This window comes from Salmo trutta, chromosome 34, assembly GCF_901001165.1.
Source record: "Salmo trutta chromosome 34, fSalTru1.1, whole genome shotgun sequence".
NCBI lineage: Eukaryota > Metazoa > Chordata > Actinopteri > Salmoniformes > Salmonidae > Salmo > Salmo trutta.
In genome coordinates this window covers 21,053,456-21,074,625 of record NC_042990.1, presented here as the reverse complement: position 1 = coordinate 21,074,625, position 21,170 = coordinate 21,053,456, and the positions used below count along the sequence as shown (strand labels likewise).

The window sequence follows — 21,170 nt, the reverse complement described above, 5'->3', positions numbered from 1 at the left end:
CACATTGATGCTATGAGATTCAAACACACACACATGCATACGCACACAGACACACAAAGGTTAACTAATTCTTCCAACCAGGACAAGGTCCAAGAGAGAGAAATTGGATCAATGACATTAAACCTACTACTGTTTATTCAGTGGTGGAGCCATGTACGTAGTTGAGGACAGGAGCATACTGATGCTATGAAATAAAACACACACACACACACACACACACACATAGTCAGACACAGACACAATAATATTATTTTGGGAGTAAGTGAAGTCAAAATTGTTAAAGTAATAACTGTATGAATGTGCATATTTTCAATTTAGACTACACTACATCCTCAGAAGAAAACGTTTTTATGTAAATTTTTGCAGCAGACACAGAGATGTAGGCTAGTAGGGGCGAGGCTTGGTTTGGTTCCTGGTTGACAGGGATTCAAACAAACTCTCTGATTCCCCATAGCGATTAATCCGAGCACTGCAGTTGTCAGTAGCTACAGTACGTTTTCCCGGGTCCATGTTGAAGTTTGTCAACCCAGACTTTCTCGCATACTCGCTTCATCAGGTCATTCCAGGGCACGCGTTGCATCCGTTTGACCCCGCTCACAGGTAGAAGATAACCGACTACACCCGCGCGAACTCAGTTGGAGAGTAATGCACCAGTGGAGTGTTGGAAAATAACATTTCTGTTTGCCGACCTGCGTATGAGGTATGTTGCCCCATTTTTATGTTCCTCTTTGAAACATGGATATTCCGGTGCAGGGGGAAAAATGCTGTCGAAAAAACGACGTCCGTTTGTAGACAGACATTCAATAAGTCGCTAGACTGTTCATTCGTCTCTCAATCAGAAACTCACTTTGCCTGACTATTGTTGACTTAGTCAAATTGTTTTTTTGCTCTCTTGAGTTGGTGTTTGTTGTTCAGGCTAATGGCGGTCCGATATAAAGGTTTGATAATGTGGCCGGATGTGAAATAATTTTGGGGCAGAATCGGAAGATGAATGTGTGCTTTTCGAACATCCGCTGTCTAGGCTACATTTTGTATCAGAATTGGGCTACAACTGCTGCATGTCATTAGTCAGTCAACGAGTATTTTATATATGAAGTACTGTTTGTTCCTCGTCTGTCTTCAGACACACAGACTAGGGTTTTGTTTAATTCGCAAGCGTTGCCCGGAACATCTGGATAGTCTGCCCAAATTTGAATACAATTTTGTCACGCAGGCTATTGTCTAAATCGGCAAAATAAATTGATCGTGCGCTGTGCAGGTGCTCTAGCTATTGAAAGCACATCAGTCATATTTTGAAGTAGCCAATGTAACTTTAAGATTATTTTGGACTATAATTCTATAAGCCTAAATAGGCTATAAAGTGCTGTAATGCGTTTTATTTCATTGTGGAAAGCGAATTATGAATACACCTCTATTAACACTGTGGGTAGTTACAATGTAACATTTCGATCGAATGGTTACAGTGTAATGACAAGTCGATCTGATAAACATGTACCGCAACCACTTATCATAGTGCCTCTGAATTAAATTGTCCCTCCAGCGTTGCCGTAGATATAATTTCGAGACATGCAATGTATCTGAATTCTCCGCGTTCTGGCTGGGGGTATTTCAGGTCAAACGACAGTTTTTGAAACGTTGCGTTGTGAAAATTGAAGTCAATTTGCGATCTGGTGAAGAAATCAGCAGCTGACCTGACGGTATGAGTAGACTTACAACACCTACATCGATAATAAATGCGTTAGGATACTTTGTGACACGAGTTCGACCCAGTGTGAATTAACCGGGCTATAGCCTAATGTAGCCCTATTCAAAGCACGCCTGCAGTGGATGCCTGATAGCCACTGGATTACGTACATTTAATGTCCAATCGTTTCTGATCTGCCACGGTTCTGTATTCAGGCTATTGAAACTTCGAGTTTGTTAGTTTGACACGGCGTTATAGCAGCCTTTCGATTGTCCTCAGTTGGCCAGTACTATCAGTGAGCTTGCAGGATAACTTCTGATCATATTTAAGCATTATTATTCAAGGAATCCTATTAACAATGATTTGTTCCAAATGGCACCCTATGCCCTATTTAGTGCACTACTTAGACCAGTGTCCTCTATTTAGTGCACGACTTCTGAACAGAGTATTCTCTATTTATGGCACCCTATTCCGTATATGTTGCACTACTTTTGGCCAGAGCTCTATTGTTAGTTACATAATTACCTGTCGATTAACCAAATATACAGCACCAGTCAATAGTTTGGACAAACCTACTCATTCAAGGGTTGTTCTTTATTTTTACTATTTTCTACATTGTAGGATAATAGTGAAGACATAAAAACTATGAAATAACACATATGGAATGATGTAGTAACCAATAAAGTGTCAAACAAATCAAAATGTATTTTATATTTGAGATTCTTCAAAGTAGCCAACCTTTGCCTTGATGACAGCTTTGCACACTCTTGGCATTCTCTCAACCAGCATCATGAGGAATGCTTTTCAAACAGTCTTGAAGGAGTTCCCACATATGCTGAGCACTTGTTGGCTGCTTTTCCTTCACTCTGCGGTCCAACTCATCCCAAACCATCTCAATTGGGTTGAGGTCAGGTGATTATGGAGGCCAGGTCATCTGATCCAGCACTCCATCACTCTCCTTCTTGGTCAAATAGCCCTTACACAGCCTGGAGGTGTGTTGGGTCATTGTCCCGTTGAAAAACAAACGATAGTCCCACTAAGTGCATTTTAATTCTAAATAAATCACAGATAGTGTCACCTGCAAAGCACCATCACACCTTCTCCTCCGTGCTTCACGGTGGGAACCACACATACAGAGATCATCTGTTCACCTACTCTCCATGTCACAAAGACAGCGATTGGAACCAAAAATCTCTTAATGTCCATTGCTCGTGTTTCTTGGCCCAAGCAAGTCTCATCTTCTTATTGGTGTCCTTTAGTAGTGGTTTATTTGCAGCAATTCAATGAAGGCCTGATTCACAGAGTATCCTCTGAACAGTTGATGTTGAGATCTGTCTTGAACTCTGTGAAGTATTTATTTGGGCTGCAATTTCTGAGGCTGGTAACTCTAATGAACTTATCCTCTGCAGCAGAGGTAACTCTGGGTCTTCCTTTCCTGTGGCGGTCCTCATGAGAGCCAGTTTCATCATAGCGCTTGATGGTTTTTGCGACTGCACTCGAAGAAACTTTCAAAGTTATTGACATTTTCCGGATTGACTGACCTTAATGTCTTAAAGTAATAATGGACTGTCATTTCTCTTTGCGTATTTGAGCTGTTCTTGCCATAACATGGACATGGTCTTTTACCAAATAGGGCTATTTTCTGTATACCACCCCTACATTGTCACAACACAACTAATTGGCTCAAACGCATTAAGAAGAAAAGAAATTCCACAAATTAACTTTCAGCAAGGCACACCTGTTAATTTAAATGCATTCCAGGCGACTAACTTATGAAGCTGGTTGAGAGAATTCCAAGAGTGCAAAGCTGTCATCAAGGCAAAGGATGGTTACTTTGAAGAATCTAAAATATATTTTGATTCGTTTCCATATGTGTTATTTCATAGTTTTGATGTCTTCACTATTATTCTACAATGTAGAAAATTGTGAAAATAAAGAAAAACCCTTGAATGAGTAGGTGTGTCCTAACTTTTGACTGGTACTGTATGTATCAGTGTAGGCTACTGTAGCCGAAATGTCAAATGGCATCATATTCCCTATTGTGAACTACTAGTTTTGACCGGGGTCTTTCCTGGCACACATGGAGCAAACAAACCCAGCATCATGCCATGCAGGGTACGTATCAGGTCAAGAATATAGTCCGAATGACACCAGATAACTTTGCATTTATAGCATGCTCTTAAACCGTTTAAGCAACAAAGCAACCCATCAAACATGCTTTGTGGGGATAATATCACAATCTCTCCATTAGCATTTTGTTGTGAACATGTAGTGCACTGCTATGTAGCCAATATTTACCACAGTTTTCCCAACGGTTCCCAAATGCCCCCAGGAGACCCAGTTAATCTCTTCAGATGCTGGTTTTAAAGCCGACTGAGCTTTGATATGTCATGTTCTTTAACAGTTAGCGATTTATTTTCCATGTTTGTGGAATGAATGAGCCAGTGGTTTCCTCATTGTGTGCAAGGGTGGAATCAAACAAAAATGGAGAATAATAGCAAAGTCAACATTTCTTGAAACAAAGCACATTGTCTGTTACCTTGTATCATGGTCTTGTGCGTCATGGTCCGGTCCTGTGTTTTAGTGCTTTTTGCTAAATGAGATGTACGTTTTTTTTTTTTTTTTACAGATTCTTTAGTGTTGACACACCAATTAACGTTCTAAAAATACTATTACGAGGAGTGTGCAGGGTTTTTTCCTCATGATCATTAGGTAGAGTAACCTTCTTAACATCTCTTGGGTCTTCTGATATCTATAATTTGGACCTTTTTGCCCTTGACTCTCCCTAACCCCTATGCTCTTGTGAATGATGACTGGCGTTATGAAGGCCTTATGCAGCCTATACCCCATTCAACTAAAGTTTGACCTAGCTGGTACTGTTACCTCTAGTCTTAAGATGTGCATCTTGCTCTCCCTCTAAGATTATGGAGAAGGAAGATCCAATTAACAGAAATTCTGTGCCTCTTAAATTTCAAATTCCTTTGAAAATGCTTCCTGAATCGGCTCTGATACAGTTGTTTCATTCATAATGTCTATATGGTTCAGATGGCGGGTAAATTCCAGAGTTAGATTCTCATTATGTGATGATGGGTCTCCTGGAGTAGTTGGTCTTGTGTTTCAGACCCTTTATTCATCTTGGTAGGGAATGTCTTTTGTACTTCTCTAGTAGTACAGGTTTTGACCTAAGCTTGAGCCTAAACTTGAACACAAACTAGACATTGAATCTGAACGCAGGGCTTGACATAAACATTTTTTTATGCCACTTTTTTAACTCTGAAAGTTCAAGTCACTTGCCCCCCCCCCAACCCCACACACACACACACAAAAAATGTCTGTTACATCATGGGCCAAAAAGGTGACTGAAAATTGTGATGTATGATACAAGGAACCACTTCTTAAAATAACATTCCTTATTATCACTGGTGTTGAAAATGGAAAGCTGCTGGTCTCTGATCCCATGTATTATACACTATCTCCTGCCGTTGTGGCCTTGAGCAAGGCACTTAACCTCCCACAAAGTAAAATACAGCACTGTGGTTCGTCAACCCTCCATCTGGAGAGCTACTGGGTGTTCAGATTTTTTACAACGTGGTGTGTTCCAGCAGGGCTGGAGAAAAAGCCTGCACACCCAGCAGCTCTCCTGGAATCTGCTGGAGGATGGTTGGCCACACTGCAACATTACAATTACAACCAAATACTTTTTTATGTCTTTATAAAATAATTCCCTCAGCCATTTGATCCCTGGTTCATTGAATAAGGTGTGCGAGGTAGATAACTAAGATGTTTATTTATTTGTAAGGCTAAAATATTCAGTGTTCAGGGGAGATGTTGACAGCATACAGTAGGAGTTAATTGTCAATTAGGCTTTTCTAGGAATATTTTTGTAACAGAATTACACGGGCAGTGTTGAATAGAGATGAAGCCTAGCCAATTTTGAGCGCTTGAGAGTTTTACAACCGGAACGTTGGTGCAATATTGGTTAATTTCATCAACAGTGCACTCATATCAACTGCGTGTCGGCCATTTGTGGTTATACATGAGTGCTGGTGGAAAGTTAGGACATGACAATGACATTAATACATGCTAATAGCTAAATAGTTAACTAGCGAGAGAACCAGCCAAACTACACGTTTTGAATTGGCTCTCCAGTTAGTCTGTTGTATATCATTATTTTACCTGTTGCACAAATGTGTCTCTCTCTCTCCTCTGGCAATGGCCCACTGGCACACGCAGGTGCCTTTTGGGAGGCAGACATGGACTTCCATAGAAAGTAGGAAGAGGACTACTGTCACCACTAATTGAGTGTTTATCAATGTTCCTCTGCTTCTACGGCTGACCTAAGGACAGAACCTGGCTCAATGATCTCTGTTCACATCCTCTTAGGCCTTGTGGTCAGGTCACACAACAACACAGGCTGCATCTCAAATGGCACCCTATTCCCTATATAGTGCACTACTATTGACCAGGACTCAAAGTAGTTAACTATATAGGGAGTAAGGCCCCATTTGAGATGCAGACTTTGCCACACTCTTTTCCTTTGACTTAATGTGACTTTGTAACCGTTATTGGATTTCTACGGAGACTTCCATGGTTTGCTACCAAGAGGTGTTTTTTTTAAATGTCTGCCCTTTCGAACCCTGCATGCATTGTGTCAGGAGCAATTTGAGTGTAACACACCGCTTAGCCTAATCCTGTTTTATTGAAGAGAAAACCGAGATGGAACAAATTGGGTGCTACATGGTTGGTTGTTATTCCCGCTTTGACTACAAAATTCTGGTAACTTTGTCCAAATTCTCAAGCTTTCCAGAAACCCTATTAGGAAGATTCTGGATGTTCTGCTTATTCCCTCATGAGTCCAGTAATTTCTAACTGTTCAATGCAAGAGCTTAAAAGAACAATATTCGAGACTACCGAGTGGCGCAGCGGTCTAAGGCACTGCATCGCAGTGCTTGAGGCGTCACCTCAGACCCGGGTTTGATCCCAGGCTGTGTTGCAGCCGGCCGTGACCGGGAGACCCATGAGATGGTGCGCAATTGGCCCAGCGTGGTCTGGGTTACGGGAGGGTTTGGCTGGCCAGAATGTCCTTGTCCCATCGGACTCTAGCGACTCCTTGTGGCAGGCCGGGCGCAGTGCATGCTGACTTAGGTCGCCAGCTGTACAGTGTTTCCTCCAACACATTGGTGCGGCTGGCTTCCGGGTTAAGCGAGCAGTGTGTCAAGAAGCAATGCGGCTTGGCAGGGTCGTGTTTCGGAGGATGCATGGCTCTCGACCTTTGCCTCTCCTGTGTCTGTATGGGAGTTGCAGCGATGAGACAAGACTGTAACTATCAAGTGGATATCACGAAATTGGGGGGGGGGGGGGGGGGAAGTACAAAAAAATATATATATAAAACAATATTACTACTGAATCATGGTTGTGATAATTGATTGTGTAGATTTTAATGCATTAATGTTGCAGAAATTGCTTGATTTGATTGAGTATTTGTGGTGGTGATTGTTTGATTTGAAAGGTTGAGTAGACACTGTCAGCATGTAGATACTGCACTGTGTATAGGAAGGTTGTTAGTGTTGATCTTTCACTGTGCTAAATAGCTCAACCTGAGTCCCAAATGACACCCTATTCCCTATATAGTGCACTACTTTTGACCAGTCCTATGGGACACTGTGGTACCTTAAGTCACACGTGGTACGGCGAAAAGGAGAAGGTTTACCAGACAAAATACCCGTTTTCTTATATCTTCCAGAGGTTTTTAAAAAGCACATATTTTAAAAGCTATGATTCATTTTAATGGCACAGCCAAGTTTAAACATACATTTCCTGCACAGTTGAATAACTAAACTATTACCACCCTCGTATTCCCATCCAATTAAAGCATACTGTGTGTCCCAAATGGCAGCCTATTACCTATGTAGTGCAATATATAGTATCTCCGTACAGTATGTCCTCAACCAATGATTGGTAAAGATTGTCTGTCTGTCTCTGTCTCTGTCTCTGTCTCTGTCTCTGTCTCTGTCTTCTGTGTCTGTCTCTGTCTTCTGTGTCTGTCTCTGTCTTCTGTGTCTGTCTTCTCTGTCTCTGTGTCTGTCTTCTCTGTCTCTGTGTCTGTCTTCTCTGTCTCTGTGTCTGTCTTCTCTGTGTCTGTCTCTGTCTCTGTGTCTGTGTCTGTCTGTCCATTCTGATCTATTCCATGTTAGGCCAGTCACTCTTCATGAAAGTCTTAGTCACCAGTTTCTTTCTCTGACTTGTAGTCTCACCCTACACACACAAACATTTCATGGGTTATTACATGTCAGACAAGACTCAAATGTTCCACTCTGAGTCCCGAGGCCTGGGGCCTGAATTTTGCTTTCTCCATGTCAATAATCAGTGGATGGATATCATGCCTCGGGAAACACAGCATTCCCAAATACACCCTGCTCCGTGCCACCTCAGAGTTGTTGTAAGGGCTCAATGTCTTCCCTATAGGTCAGCTCAGACCTGGGTTCAGATACTTACCCATCTAGCCTGGTGCTATAGAACCTATGGAATAGTCCGAAAAGTGCAAACCCACACGAAAAACCCTGGTCAAAAAATGTAAACTTATAAAAGACCTGTAGGGCTCTGGTCAGAAATAGTGCACTATATTGGGAATAGGATACCATTTGTGACGTATCCGTTACAGTACCATATCTGACTCACTCTCTTTGTTTTGGTCCTCGTCTGTGGCTTTGAGGCAGATAAAGAGAGGGATCGAAGTAGACAGAGAGGTGATCCTTAGCTGTTTGACTGGCAGGGTGTGTTCATTTTAGCTCGCTAGCTCAGCACCCTTGGTGTATGGGCAGAGTTTTCCAGAGGTGTGGACTCCAGTCACTAATTTGGTGACTTGAGACTCACTCGACTTGATGGAAAAGAAACGTATATACTTAAGTATCAAAAGTAAAAGTCTAAATCATAAAAAAATCCTTATATTAAGCAAGCCAGACGGCACCATTTTATTGTTTTTTATTGATGGATAGCCAGGGCTACACTCCAACACTCAGACATAATTTCCAAACTAAGCTTTTGTGTTTAAATAGTCTGCTAGATCAGAGGCAGTAGGGTTGACCCGGGATGTTCTCTTGATAAGTATGTGAATTGGACAATTTTCCTGTCAAAATGTAACAAGTACTTTTGCGTGTCAGGGAAAATGTATGGCGTAAAACGTACATTATTTTCTTTGGGAATGTAGTGAAGTAAAATTAAAAGTTGGCAAAAATATAAATAGTGAAGTAAAGTACAGATACTCCATAAAAATGCTTAAGTAGTACTGTAAAGTATTTTTACTTAAATACTATACACCACTGGGAGAGAGGATTGCCATAAATGAATTTGTAACTCCAAAAATTGTTTGGTGATCAAGAATATGAACCGTTTACTTTGTTAGCTCACCAGCAATAGTGCATTAAGCAGCAATTACTAGCATATGCCTACTGGTCTTTTGGTATGTAAAAATTGCTTGAAATTGATAATTTACTTGTGCTTGCATTTGGAATTTAATGTTCAAATGAATTATTACATAATCAAAATGTGTGGTAGACAAAATAATAAAAAGGGCTGTCTGGTAGCCTCAATAAATAGACAAATATTTGTAGTTCAACAAGTCATTACCTAGATTAGATTTTTTTACCTGACTTGAAAAAACATTTGACTCGACTTGCTGTGAGAATGCACGACATGGACTTGACTCAAGACTCAACCCGTTCTACTTGGGAATCGACTTGAGACTTGGACCTTGAGACTTGCTTGTGACTCGAATAATAGGACCAATGAGAGCTAAAACGAACAAACCACCTTCTACATCTCTCTCTCTCTCCTTCCATCACTGACCGGTGGCTGGCTGCAAGCTATGCCGTGTTCTAACTGTTTTGACTGTGTTCAGGCCAGCACGCAAATGCCAACTTGGAATGGTATTGCACTTTAGCGAAATTTAACATAGAGGCTGGATTCAAACAAACAAACAAGTTACCTGTGCTCTGCGTTTGACTTTTTAATCCCTTTTTTTCTCTCCCCAATTTCGTCCATCGCTGCAACTCCCCTACGAACTCAGGAGAGGCGAGGGTTGAGAGCCATGCATCCTCCGAAACACAATCTTGCCAAGTCGCACTGCTTCTTGACACAGTGCACCAATGTGTCGGAGGAAACACCGTCCAGCTAGCGACCGAAGTCAGCTTGCAGGCGCTCGGCCCCTCACAAGGAGTCGCTAGAGTGCGATGGAACAAGGAAATCCCAGCCGGCCAAACCCTCCCCTGGGACAATTGTGCACCATCTCATGGGTCTCCCGGTTATGACGCAGCCTGAGATTGAACCCGGGGCTGTAGTGACGCCTCAAACAGGAAATTGCCTTTAAAAGTCAAACGCTGTGTGCAGGTCGTTAAATCTGTGTTAACCTAACATATGATGATCCTGCAAGGAGAGCAGAGATACTTGTTGGGCTATGGGTCCTGTTTAAAAGTAGTGCACTATATAGGGAATAGGGAGTCATTTGGGACGTAGCCACTGAATACAAACCACTCCTGGCTGCAAATCCTTTGTATATGTTCCTGTGACGTGAAAGAAGGGAATTGGACAGGTCAGGTAGATACAGGTTGTTTACTCCTGCTGATTCAGCACATCTCCACAGAGGCTGGTTGTTTTTTCCTAAATGTTCCTATAGGGGTGTTTATGAATGTTGCAGAAAATAGACATTGTGCAGATGGCAAACAGACAGGCAGGCAGGCAGGCCGCTACAGGTAGCATCAGGCTAGTATGTTAGGAAGGTTGAGCCCCCAGAATGCTCTAGAAGGAGTTGTACCTGATCCGTCTCCTCCCTGGGAGATGTCTCCTGATGTGCCACAGACCTGGGTTCAAATACTATTTGAAATATTTGATATGCTTTCAATGTTTGCGCTAGTCTGGCTGTAGTGGCAGGTCTGCACTCTATTCTATCGGATCCATTGCACCAGGCAAGCTCAATCAAGCCTAGATAAAGTATTTAAAATGATTTAGAATAATATTTGAACCCATGTGGCTACAGGCCCTGGGAGGGTTTGGATAGCATACAGCAGGGAAGGCAAGCCACGCTTTGGCAGAGACAAGATGTTTTAAAGAATTATTGTTTTTCTGTTTTGACTGAACGGCGTAGTTTAATGGCTGTCAGTTTCTGCACGGACCGAGCTGCCAACCGGTGACTGATGACGCAGCAAACCCATGCCTGGGGCTGTATAGAACAGAACACACACACAGAGCAGAACACAGTTGTTTGAGGAGAGGACTGTATGAGCATGACGACTTGTGAAATGATATGAAATTGTCTTGTGTTCCTGTGATGTAGGGGGTGGGTGGGGGCGGGGGTATACAAGCCGTTTCTTCTCGATCCAGGACAAATTGGGCAGCTTGGCAGCAAAGTGTCTCTGGCCTCTTGACTACCAACATCAGCACCAAGGCTACGTCCCAAATGGCACCCTATTCCCAAATGGGCCCATAGGGCTACGTCAAAAGTAGTGCACTAAGTAGAGAATAGGGTGCTATTTGGGACACAAGAACATGGTGCAATTTGGGACACAACCCGAGCATCTGCAATGCTTTAGCACAAGCTCAGATAATCAGCCCAGCATGTGTTCAGGAACATCTTAATGATTCTTACGATTTATCACGATCACAGAAAAAAGCTAAAGAGAGAGATTTGCCCAAACATAGACACAAATCAATAATTTTTTCCATCTTCTTTCTGCAAATCTGGTACATGTTTTAACATAAACACACATTAATGTATTTCTGGTTTGTTTTCTTTACAACGTACCAACTGATGTGATGTGGGGTGGGAGAGATAGGAACTTAATTTGATGACCCTGTTGCAGGAAATGTAAAACTTGTAGTGTGAAGTTTAAAAAACCTTCTGATGTTTGTAATTTCCACTTTCAAATTTCTGACTTACATTTTTCCTAAGGGAAAATTTATCGGCCCCTACAAAAATGTTAATTAATTATAATCCACATAATGATTCACATTTCCTGTTGCTGCAACAACAACAAAAATTATGCTGTAGCCAACTGGCTCAAATTAAGATCCTACATCTGTATTGAGGCGAGGCCTTGTTAAATGAACTGGTAAGACCTGTTTCGCGCTTCAGAAAGTATTCACACCCCTTGTAATTTTTCCAACAATTGTTTACAGACAGATTATTTCACTTATAATTCACTGTATCACAATTCCAGTGGGTCAGAAGTTTAAATACATAAGTTGACTGTGCCTTTAAACAGCTTGGAAAATTCCAGAAAATGATGTCATGGCTTTAGAAGCTTCTGATAGGCTAATTGACATCATTTGAGTCAATTGGAGGTGTACCTGTGGATGTATTTCAAGGCCTACCTTCAAACTCAGTGTATCTTTGCTTGACATCATGGGAAAATCAAAAGAAATCAGCCAAGACAGAAAAAAATGTAGACCTCCACAAGTCTGGTTCATCCTTGGGAGCAATTTCCAAACGCCTGAAGGTACCACATTCATCTGTACAAACAATAGTACGCAAGTATAAACACCATGGGACCACGCAGCCGTCATACTGCTCAGGAAGGAGACGCGTTCTGTCTTCTAGAGATGAACGAACTTCGGTGTGAAAAGTGCAAATCAATCCCAGAACAGCAGCAAAGGACCTTGTGAAGATGCTGGAGGAAACAGGTACAAAAGTATCTATATCCACAGTAAAACAAGCCCTATATTGACATAACCTGAAAGGCCGCTCAGCAAGGAAGAAGCCACTGCTCCAAAACCGCCATAAAAAAGCCAGATTACGGTTTGCAACTGCACATGGGGACGAAGATCGTACTTTTTGGAGAAATGTCCTCTGGTCTGATGAAACAAAAATAGAACTGTTTGGCCATAATGACCATTGTTATGTTTGGAGGAAAAGGGGGAGGCTTGCAAGCCGAAGAACACCATCCCAACCGTGAAGCATGGGGGTGGCAGCATCATGTTGTGGGGGTGCTTTGCTGCAGGAGGGACTGGTGCACTTCACAAAATAGATGGCATCATGAGGAGGAAAATTATATGGATATATGGAAGCAACATCTCAAGACATCAGTTAGGAAGTTCAAGCTTGGTCGCAAATGGGTCTTCCAAATGGACAATGACCCCAAGCGTACTTCCAAAGTTGTGGTAATTACAACAATGAGAATTACAACAATACTGAATGAACACTTATTTTAACTTAATATAATACATCAATAAAATCAATTTAGCCTCAAATAAATAATGAAACATGTTCAATTTGGTTTAAATCATGCAAAAACAAAGTGTTGGAGAAGAAAGTAAAAGTGCAATATGTGCCATGTTAAAAAGCTAACATTTAAGTTCCTTGCTCAGATCATGAACATATGAAAGCTGGTGGTTCCTTTTAACATGAGTCTTCAATATTCCCAGGTAAGAAGTTTTAGGTTGTTTGTTATAGGAATTATAGGACTATTTCTCTCTATACGATTTGTATTTCATATACCTTTGACTATTGGATGTTCTTATAGGCACTTTAGTATTGCCAGTGTAACAGTATAGCTTCCGTCCCTCTCCTCGCTCCAACCTGGTTTTGAGCCAGGAACACATTGACAACAGCCACCCTTGAAGCAGCGTTACCCATGTAGAGCAAGTGGAACAGCCACTCCCAAGTCTCAGAGTGAGTGACGTTTGAAACGCTATTAGCGTGCACCCGCTAACTAGCTAGCCATTTCACATGGGTTACACCAGCCTAATCTCGGGGGTTGATAGGCTTGAAGTCATAAACAGCGCAATGCTTGAAGAATTCCGAAGAGCTGCTGGCAAAACGCACGAAGGTGCTGTTTGAATGAATGCTTACGAGCCTGCTGGTGCCTACCATCGCTCAGTCAGACTGCTCTATCAAATATCAAATCATAGACTTTAATTATAACCTAACACACAGAAATATGAGCCTTTGGTCATTAACCTGTCTGGGAACCTGGAACGCTTGCGTCCCACCCTAGTCAACAGCCAGTGGAATTTTGTCTCGCGAAATACAAATACCTCATAAATGCTATAAATTCAATTTCTCAAACATATGACTATTTTACACCATTTTATAGATACACCTCTCCTGAATCGAACCACGTTGTCCAATTTCAAAAAGGCTTTACAGCAAATGCAAAACATTAGATTATGTTAGGAGAGTACCCTGCCAAAAATAATCACACTGCCATTTTCAAAGCAACTAGCATGCATCACAAATACCCAAAACACAGCTAAATGCAGCACTAACCTTTGACAATCTTCATCAGATGACACTCCTAGGACATCATGTTACACAATACATGCATTTTTTGTTCGATAAAGTTCATATTTATATATAAAAACAGCATTTTACATTGGCGCGTGACGTTCAGAAAATATTTTCCCTCAAATGCTTCCGGTGAATCAGCGCTACAATTTACAAAATTACTATTGGAAAAAACATTGTTAAAATGTAATATTGTCATTCAAAGAATTATAGATTAACATCTCGTAAATGCAACCGCATTGCCAGATTTAAAAATAACGTTACTGGGAAATCACACTTTGCAATAAACGAGGTGCTATGCTAAGAAAAATTGAAGTAATAGCATATGTAAGGTATTTGAATATCGCGCCACGGGATTCCACTGGCTGTTGAGTAGGTGGGACGATTTCGTCCCACATACCCTAGAGAGGTTAAGTCATCACCCGTTTGTCGAAGTAGGCTGTGATTCGCTGAGAAATTAACAGGCACCGCATCGATTATATGCAATGCAGGACACGTTAGATAACTACACATGGTTGATATTACTAGTTTAACTGGTGATTATGTTAACATTGATTGTTTTTTATAAGATAAGTTTAATGCTAGCTAGCAACTTACCTTGGCTTCTTGCTGCCCTCGCGTAACAGATAATCAGCCTGCCATGCAGGCTCCTCGTGGAGTGCAATGTAAGGCTGGTGGTAAGAGCGTTGGACTAGTAACCGGAAGGTTGCAAAAACGAATCCTCCCGAACAAGGCAGTTAACCCCTGTTCCTAGGCAGTCATTGAAAATAAGAATGTGTTCTTAATCTGACTTGCCTAGTTAAATAAAGGTGTAAAAAAAAAAATCGGCAAATCGGTGGCCAAGATCTGACGCAGATCGCGGTGCAAGTCCTGCCTCTCCCATCTCGTTGGTTTATAGAAGCAGGTACCCACGTGCCATCTCCTCATTGGTTATACCCACGTGGGTGATTGAAAGACGAACTGTGTTGCCGGTCGGTGTAGTAATACTATGAAAGTTTAGATGCCAATGACCATATAAGTTCAAAGATTAAAAAGCCTGGAAGCAGGAGAGATGACTGGAAACGATTTGGTTGGCCGTTTTATATGTGGATTAATTGTCGGAGTAGAGGACCTTGTGCATTTCAGGTAAAATAACAACTCAATTTTTATATCCCAGGACAAATTAGCTAGCAACATTTTACATTTACATTTTAGTCATTTAGCAGACGCTCTTATCCAGAGCGACTTACAGTAGTGAATGCATACATTTCTTTTTTTTTTCGTACTGACTCCCCGTGGGAATCGAACCCACAACCCTGGCGTTGCAAACACCATGCTGGCGTTGCAAACACCATGCTCTACCAACTGAACCACAGGGAAGCCACAGCAAGCTAGCTAAATAGGACAAATTAGCTAGCAAGTGCAAGCTAACTAGCTAAATTGCCGTAAATGTTTAATGCTTTCCGACCTGTCCCCAAATTAATGTCATTGGTTCAGAGTTTGTTTTGACATTTTAACCTGCGTGTCATGATCACGTTTGGTGTAGGGGGACAAAATACATTTATGCATGATGGTGCACGCGCACAGCCGGTTTGGGTTCCGTGTAAGGTGTATGTAAACCTCCGACTTCAACTGTAAGTTGCATGGACACACTTTGTGTGCAATAATAGTGTTTAAAATATTTTTTTAATGACTACCTCATCTCTGTACCCCTCACATATAATTATCTGGAATGTCCTTCAGTCAAGCAGTGAATTTCCAACACAGATTCAACCACAAAGACCAGGGAGGTTTTCCAATGCCTTGTCAAGAAGGGCACCTTTTGGTAGATGGGTCAAATAAAAATAAGCAGACATTGAATATCCCTTTGAACATGGTAAAGTTATTAATTACACTTTGGATGGTGTATCAATACACCCAGTCACTTCAAAGATACAGGTGTCCTTCCTAACTAAGTAGCTGGAGAGGAAGGAAACCGCTCGGGAATTTCACCATGAGGCCAATGGTGACTTTAAAACAGTTACAGAGTTGAATGGCTATGATAGGAGAAAACTGAGGATGTAGTTACTCCACAATACTAACCTAAATTACAGACTGAAAAGAAGGAAGCCTGTATATAATAAAAAATTCCTTTTTGCAATAAGGCACTGAAGTAAAACTGCAACAAATTTGGCAAATAAATAACCTTTATGTCCTGAATGCAAAGCATTATGTTTGGGGCATATCCAGGTTAATTCTCCTTTCCAACGGACACTGGGATACAAATTCACCTTTCAGCAGGACATTAACCTAAAACACAAGGCCAAATATACACTGGAGTTGCTTACCAATACAACATTGAACTACAGGGAGTGTATCACTCTCTTGAGGGTTAAGATAACTCCCAGTAAAGTCAATTTAACCCTTTTTTTGGGGGTGATTTCAACTATTCTTGATTTACTGTGCAGCCGTTTGCTATTATACAGCTCTAGAGTTTTTGCTGTTCAGCAGTTTCTGTGGGTGTCCAAAAACACTTGGCTGCATCCCAAATGGCATGCTATTCCATATATAGTGTACTACTTTTGTCCATAGGGAATAGGGTGCCATTTGGGATACAGCAATGGACTCCATACTACAGTACAAAATGGAACTCTGAGCTAAATTCCATCTGCTCATTGGCTGGATGAACTGCAGGGTGCAGTAAACTGCTTGGCTGACCGGGTTCTACTCGCAGCTGTCAGAAGCAACTGTTTTGCAACCAATGAGTGTAGAGACTGTGAAGCTCCTTGCAACAACAGTGGTCAATTCTGTCTGGAAGAGCTCTCTTTCTGCAATGCTTGGCTACCTATTCTGCAAATTGCAGACCTCGGTCTGAATACTATTTTAACTAATTTAAAGTACTTGGAGTTTTCCTGGTACAAAGTAACACAAGTAGTACAATTTAAGGGTGGCAGGTAGCCTGGTGGTTAAGAGCGTAGGGCCAGTAACCGAAAGGTCACTGGTTTGAATCCCCGGCAAGGTGGAACAATTTGCTGTTTTGCCCTTGAGCAAGGCAGTTAACCCCAACAACAACTCCTTCCAGGGCTTCGATGATGTTTATTAAGGGAGTCCCCTACACCTCTCTGATTGAGGGGTTGGGTTAAATGCGAAACATGACACATTTCACATGACACATTTCAGTTGAATGCATTCAAATGACTAGGTATCCCTCCTTTCCCTTTCCCCAGTAGAATAGTCCAAAAATAGTAAGCACTGCCCATCTTGCAACCCCAAAAACACAAACTCTCAGTGTATTTGAAAGATCTCAAATGAGGATTGAACCCAGGTCTGCTATGCACGTTGCACATACTGTACTCTGAGATGAATGCATTAAAATGTCCTGAGGGACACATACTGTACTCTGAGATGAATGCATTAAAATGTCCTGAGGGACATACTGTACTCTGAGATGAATGCATTAAAATGTCCTGAGGGACATATATTTCAAGAGGAGTTCTGGAGTGAGAACCAAATGTCAACCCCGCCCACTGTCTGAATCCTCCCACTCACAACTTTGGCTTCCCTTTCCTCCCCATTAGAGAAAGTGAGAAATCTATAGCCAAAACATCAACCACAGCTTGTTGTAAAACTGGGAGTGTGATATCCAGTACCAGTCAAAAGTTAGGACACACCTGCTCATTCAAGGGGTTTTCTTTATTTTTACTATTTTCTACATTGTAGAAAATTAGTGAAGACAACAAAACTATGAAATAACACATATGGAATCATGTAGTAACCAAAAAAGTGTTAAACAAATCAAAATGTATTTTTTATCTTGCCTTGATGACAGCTTTGCACACTCTTGGCATTCTCTAAACCAGTTTCATGAGGAATGCTTTTCCAACAGTCTTGAAGTGGTTCCCACAAATGCGAGCACTTGTTGGCTGTTTTTGCTTCACTCTGCGGTCCAACTCATCCCAAAACATCTCAATTGGGTTGAGGCTGGGTGATTGTGGAGGTTAGTTCATCTGATGCAGCACTCCATCACTCTCCTTCTTGGTCAAATAGCCCTTACATGGCCTGGAGGTGTGTTTTGGGTCATTGTCCTGTTGAAAAACCAATGATAGTCCCACTAAGCGCAAACCAGATGGGATGGCGTTTTGCTGTGGTAGCCATGCTGGTTAAGTGTGCCTTGAATTCTAAATAAATCACTGACGGTGTGGCGGTGCTTTGCTGGTGACACTATCACACCTCCTCCTCCATGCTTCACGGTTAGAACCACACATGGTGAGATCATCCGTTCACCTACTCTGCGTCTCACAAAGACACAGCGGTTGGAACCAAAAATAAAAAAATTGGACTCATCAGACCAAATGTCCATTGCTCGTGTTTCTTGGCCCAAGTCTCTTCTTCTTATTGGTGTCCTTTAGTAGTGGTTTCTTTGCAGCAATTCGACCATGAAGGCCTGATTCACGCAGTCTCCTCTGAACAGTTGATGTTGAGATGTGTCTTTTACTCTGTGAAGCATTTATTTGGGCTGCAATTTCGGAGGCTGATGACTCTAATGAACCTGTCCTCTGCAGCAGAGGTAACTCTGGGTCTTCCTTTCCTGTGGCGGTCCTCATCAGAACCAGTTTCATCATAGCGCTTGATGGTTTTTGCGACTGCACTTGAAGAAACTTTCAAAGTTCTTGAAATGTTCCGTATTGACTAACCTTCATGTCTTAAAGTAATGATGGATACTAACCGTAACTTGTTACAACACAACTGATTTGCACAAACGCATTAATCAGAAGGAAATAAATTCCACAAATTAACTTTTAACAAGGCACACCTGTTAAGGTGTAAGGTGTCAAGCTGTCATCTAGGCAAAGGGTGGCTACTTTGAAGAATCTCAAATATAAAATATATTTTGATTTGTTTAACACTTTTTTTTGGTTACTACATGATTCCATATGTGTTTTCATAGTTTTGATATCTTCACTATTATTCTACAATGTAGAAAATAGTAAAAACAAAGAAAAACCCTTGAATGAGCAGGTGTGTCCAAACTTTGCTACTGTATGTTTTAAGGGAGGTGGTAAGGTAGTCTAGTGGTTAAGAGCATTGGACCAGGAAAAGGAATGTCGCTAGTTTGAATCCCAAAGCTGACTAGGTGAAAAATCTGGGCGTCAATCTAAGTAACGTAATTAAAAAATCCCCATCTATGTGTGTATGTACTGCATGGGTAGTCTTAGACGTACATGGAGATGTTTTAGAGTCCTGTGTTGAGAGAGAGAGAGACTGACAGAAAGAGAGAGAGAGAGAGAGAGAGTGAGTGATTGTGTGTGTTCAGCGCTAGCTGGTTGTTTGACATTCACTGATTGCTTCCATTATAATCAGCAGGGATACTACTTCCACACACAAACTCCCGTCCTGTACACTGGGCCAGCTTCCTGGTGGAGAGGAAAAGGGTGCCGTTCTGTTGTTTCTATCGCTCTCTGGCTCTCCCTCCCTCCTTTCTATCTGCTCAGGACATAAACACTTCATCGGAGTGGCAACAACCAACACATTGTGGATACTGATAGTGTGATTGAGTAAGAGTGAGCATCAAAGAAAGAGAGGGGGAGAGAGAGGGAGATAAATGGATAGAGAGAAAGAGAAGCAAAAAAAGCACTTAATCGTGAGAGAGCTGCTTGTAATTGGCCGCTGCTCAACCCCCCCCCACAGTCAGAAGCCGTTATGCCAAAGTACCTAGCCACTTCTTCACCACAATGATTTCACAGGATGTCACAGCCAGGCCAACATTTAGAATACAGACACTTATGATGCTTCATATGAACGGGCCACTAGTCTAGAACTGATACACTTGGTTTGCATCCCAAATGGAAGCCTATTCCTTAAGTGCACTATGTAGAGAAAAGGGTGCCATTTGGGACTTAAAATGGTATCAGGCTTGGGCATCATGCATGCCAATTCAAGATTTATCCACTGGAAATATAAGCTGCTTGAAGATGTTGTTTCCTTTATGCATAATTCCCTCAAATATATGACATTTGGCCATCAGTGTGCCCTCAAAAAAATCTAGGTTTCATGAAGCCTCTGGTACAAGGATGTCATAATCTAGGATAAATCATGTGGGATTGATTCTCCTTATTTACATATTTCACATTTCATAGTTAACATTTCTCAGCTGATGACAAATGACAGAAAACAGTCAAGCGGAGATAGATTTGGAAGAGATTAATTTGTCTTGGAATGAACTAATTGACCTCAGTTGGGCCTTTCAGAGCAGTTGGCAAAGTGTTAGCATGCAGTGTTCATTGAAAAACTACGAAGCCTGTACGCTGGCAGAAAGATGGTCAAGCCTGTACGCTGGCAGAAAGATGGTCAAGCCTGTACGCTGGCAGAAAGATGGTCAAGCCTGTACGCTGGCAGAAAGATAGTCAAGCCTGTACGCTGGCAGAAAGATAGTCAAGCCTGTACGCTGGCAGAAAGATGGTCAAGCCTGTACGCTGGCAGAAAGATGGTCAAGCCTGTACGCTGGCAGAAAGATGGTCAAGCCTGTACGCTGGCAGAAAGATGGTCAAGCCTGTACGCTGGCAGAAAGATGGTCAAGCCTGTACGCTGGCAGAAAGATGGTCAAGCCTGTACGCTGGCAGAAAGATGGTCAAGCCTGTACGCTGGCAGAAAGATGGTCAAGCCTGTACGCTGGCAGAAAGATGGTCAAGCCTGTACGCTGGCAGAAAGATAGTCAAGCCTGTACGCTGGCAGAAAGATGGTCAAGCCTGTACGCTGGCAGAAAGATGGTCAAGCCTGTACGCTGGCAGAAAGATGGTCAAGCCTGTACGCTGGCAGAAAGATGGTCAAGCCTGTACGCTGGCAGAAAGATGGTCAAGCCTGTACGCTGGCAGAAAGATGGTCAAGCCTGTTATTCCATTATGTCTTGGTATCAGTGTTCCTATTGACTATCAGTGTTCCTATTACCTTTACTATTGATGGTTACTGGGCATACAGTGCATTCAGAAAGTATCTAGACACTTAACTTTTTCCACATTTTGTTACGTTACAGCCTTATTCTATAATTTATTCAATTGTTTTTTTTCTCTCATCAATCTACACACCATACCCCATAATGACAAAGCAAAAACAACTGAAATGTCACATTAACATAAGTATTCAGTCTCTTTACTCAGTACTTCGTTGAAGTACCTTTGGATGAGATTACAGCCTTGACTCTTCTTAGGTATGACGCTACAAGCTTGGCACACCTGTATTTGGGGAGTTTCTCCC

The 21,170-nt window shown here is 41.8% G+C and overlaps 1 protein-coding gene across 7 annotated transcripts in view; it reads left to right on the top strand.

The window, feature by feature from the left end:
• The first annotated feature begins 274 nt into the window (after positions 1–274).
• Positions 275–21,170, top strand: part of LOC115173782 (thyroid hormone receptor beta) — a 133,433-nt gene continuing 112,537 nt past the window's right edge. For 4 of the 7 annotated variants that reach the window (XM_029732172.1, XM_029732171.1, XM_029732168.1 and 1 more), the window contains exon 1: positions 275–700. The gene's annotated coding sequence lies outside the window, so the exon portion shown is untranslated. Of the gene's footprint in view, positions 701–1,571; positions 1,698–21,170 lie in introns of those variants that run through there. The other 3 variants (XM_029732175.1, XM_029732174.1, XM_029732170.1) reach the window with 2 other exon arrangements.